Source organism: Sinocyclocheilus anshuiensis, unplaced genomic scaffold, assembly GCF_001515605.1.
Source record: "Sinocyclocheilus anshuiensis isolate Anshui unplaced genomic scaffold, SAMN03320099.WGS_v1.1 scaffold48, whole genome shotgun sequence".
Taxonomy (NCBI): domain Eukaryota; kingdom Metazoa; phylum Chordata; class Actinopteri; order Cypriniformes; family Cyprinidae; genus Sinocyclocheilus; species Sinocyclocheilus anshuiensis.
Window position 1 is genome coordinate 596,850 of NW_015554124.1, and position 4,037 is coordinate 600,886.

General features: G+C 28.4%; 1 pseudogene; it reads left to right on the forward strand.

The window, feature by feature from the left end:
• The window catches only part of LOC107670058 (calpain-9-like), a 13,626-nt pseudogene extending 11,570 nt beyond the window's left edge, over positions 1-2,056 (forward strand).
• The last annotated feature ends 1,981 nt before the right edge of the window (positions 2,057-4,037 follow it).

The window sequence follows — 4,037 nt, forward strand, 5'->3', positions numbered from 1 at the left end:
TTACTCACACACACACACACACACACACACACACACACACACAAACGCAAGTATGAGCATGAACACACACCCTGTACATGCAAATACATTCATTGACGCAACACTTATTGAGAATGAAAACACACACACACTGTAAACGCTCTCCCACACACACACACACACCCAGCTGTCAGGAGAGAAACCTGCTCATTCATCTGCTGTCGTGAGTCTGGAATGCTGATGATCAGGTTGATCTGAGCTGGTCTGCTCTGGTCTAGGCATACGGGTGGATGAATTCATACTGCAGCTGATCGGCCTGCGCTACACGGAGCCAGATATGAACGTCAGCTTCCCGGGATTCCTCTTCCTGCTCACCAAACTGGACTGCATACGTAAGAGAACACACAAATCAAAGTCAAATCAAAGTACTTTTTTTTTTGTTACCTGGAACACAAAAGGAGTCTTTTTCTGGTCTTTAAATGAAAAAATTAGCAGGATATTCCTTAAAAATTAAAAAAAGAAGGTCATATGGGTTTGGAGCATCATGAGGGTGAACTGCAGGATTATTAGAGTTAATTTAAACTAAAACCATAAAACAGCTTTTGTTAAAATAGAAAAAAATAAAAAATAAACTAATTTTATTTCGTCTAGTTGCCAAGGCAACCATTCAAATTTTAATTCAGTTTACAATAATAAAAATAAAGGTAATAAATAAAAAAGTTTGAATTAATATAATGAAAACTATATAGATGTTTTTTTAAATGTAATAAAAATGACAAACAACAAAATGTCTAAAACGTTAACTAAAATTAAAATGAAAACATAAAATATAAAAATAAAAAACTGTACACTTTAAATGTACACTGTCAGAAATGTTTCAGTCCTTCTACTTCAAGATTTCTGACAATTGTTTCTACACCAGACGTTCTTTCAGTTTATGAATGGCATTGCATAACAAAGGGAAAAAAAAAAAAAAAATATATATATATATATATATATATAAAATTATACATTTATTATTATTATTAATAATAATTAGAAAATCTGAGAAATAGATAAATTTTTTCAATAATATTTAATATTTACCTGCAAAATAAAGCGTTTGGTAAGGGTTGTAAAGCATGTATATATACACACACGCATACAATTTTAATACATTTTAGTAATAATAATAATCATTTATATCTATCTATTTATCTATCTATCTATCTATATCTATCATCTATCTATCATCTATCTATCTATCTGTCTGTCTCTCTGTCTGTCTATCTATCTATCTATCTATCTATCTCTATCTATCTCTATCTATCTATCTCTGTCTATCTATCTATCTCTATCTATCTCTATCTATCTCTGTCTATCTATCTATCTATCTCTATCTATCTCTATCTCTATCTATCTCTATCTATCTCTATCTCTATCTATCTCTATCTATCTCTCTACATGTTTTTGTTTTCAGGCAAGTTTCAGGCATTTGATGCGACAGGGATGGGAGTGATTTCAGTGAACTGCAGACAGGTAAAAACATGAAACACATGAGAGTGTTGAGTCCTCTTTACACACACACACACACACACACTCACACACACACACAGGCTGATCCAGCCCTCTTTAGTTCTTCTTAACCATCTTTATGCAACATGACTGACAGATATTACATGAATCAGAGCTGAATTTATTATCTTGTGAAAAATGTGATTCATTAACTGTGCGCCAAATGAATATTTATGTGTTTTTCTCTTGATTTGTAGTTCCTGCACATGACCATGTACAACTGATTCCAGACCAGCTGCAGGGAAACAGCTCTACATCTGCTTGAACTGTTCTATATAAACAGATCGTTCCTGGAGTGGAAGCTGATTGGTCAATACAGTGTTACATTTAAGCTACAATACTATAAATTCTATATTAATAGATATGATGCAAAACACAGCTACTTTATATATATATATCACTGCACAGCACCTATAGAGATCAACTATTAACCTTAATATTTTTTTTTACTGCTTTTACTGCTTCTAGTGGACAGATGTCAACTAATGAATTTGCTTAATAAAAATAAGATTTTTAAAGAAAATTGGTGTAATATCTTTATTAGTATCCATAATAAAATAAAATTGGATACAATTTTATTTTATATCATTTTATTTTTATTTTTTTTTTAATTATAATGTTATTTTATAATTATTTTACAACAATTTAGCATTATAAATTATAAATAAATATTATAAAATAATTTAATAATTACACAATTATAATAATATAAATAATAAATAATATATATTCTGACATAATAATAAATATAACATATTCTGAGAAAAATAATATTTTTAACGTTTATGTTATTTGACACTATTTTTAAGTTGGTATAATATTTTTATTAGTATAAAAAAAAATTAATATTTCGATTTTTTTAATATAATTTTATTTTTATATTTTAATTCAAAAATAAAATTTTATCATGTCATTTATAAAAAATTTGTATTATGAATTATACTTATATATTATAATAAGAATGATACAAATCATAAATAATAAATATTCTGACAAAAGTAATACAATTAAAACAATAACAATTAAATAATTTAAAATTGTATATCATTCTATTTTGATATTTTTATTCTATAAAAATACTATAAATTTATTATAATTATTTTATAACAATTTGCTATTATAAAATGATAAATAAATAAATAATAATAGAAATAATAAATAATATATATTCTGACATTTTTCAGATCTTGTTGTTAAACTAAACCAAAAGTTCCTCATTTAGGTCATATGAATACTTGTAAGTTTTGAATGTGTTGTTCCTCTTGTCTCTGGAGGCATGTCCTGTTAATATTTATTACAGTGGGAACTTTTGAGAGCATGCATGAGCGGGAAATATGGCAGATAATTAATTATGTGTAGACCGGATCAGTTCAGGATTCTTACATATAAGCTTCGGGTCTGTAAAATGTCCCAGCTATGATTTTTAACATGCGGCTGCTGCTGCTGCTCCTGCTTTGAATTGCAAAACATTAAATGATTCAAATAAGCGACTGATTTGTATTTGAATCTTATGGACAATAGAGGAGATGATATTAAAGATAAAGCTCAGTATCAATCGTTGTGTTTGAGGTGATGCTCTGGATTTGGGTGTCATGAACAATGTAAACAGCAGCGTATGGCTGATGCGCTCATCTGTCTAATGTTGACCCACTTCACGTCCCCTTTGACAGACGCCATGAAATATTAATGTTAGGATTAAGCAGTTTAAGAACCACCAGACTAGTTTAACCACAATAAATTCAAGTCATAAACATTCATGCGGTTTTCACCAAATAATGTGTGTTATCAAAACTGTATAGAGTTGAATTCAGATGAAGGTTAGAAAAACAAGGCAACCGGCTGGTGAGTGTTTCGTGGAAAGTGTATGAATAATACATCAACTCTTTCTGTTTGTGTGAGTGTGTAAAGTTAGAAGATACGGGTTACACTGATACACTGTACAAGACAAAGACAAGTGACGTTAAATTGAAATTTTCTATTCACTTTGCTTTTGATTACATTTCCATATAGTAATAAATAGAATTATACTTTATACATGTAGTATAGAAAGAAAGAAAGAAAGAAAGAAAGAAAGAAAGAAAGAAAGAAAGAAAGAAAGAATGAATGAAAGAAAGAATGAATTTGGTAATATATTGAACAGTAAAAAGCTAATGAAATTTGGTATAAATATATTTATATGTTTTAAGTATTATTTTAATAATAGAAAGAGATAGATCAATAGAAAACATCATGGTAATATATAAAATATATTTAATTAAATGATAATCTAACATATTTAGTACATATGTAAAATATGTAACTAAATAAATTAATAGTAACTAAGAATAATAATTATTTTATATTAATCATTTGAAACCACTAGTGAAAAAACAAGTGAAATTTGGTAGAATATAAAATATATTTATATATTGCTAATATTATTTAAATAGACAGACAGACAGAGAGACAGACAGAGAGACAGACAGACAGACAGACAGAGAGACAGACAGACAGACAGAGAGACA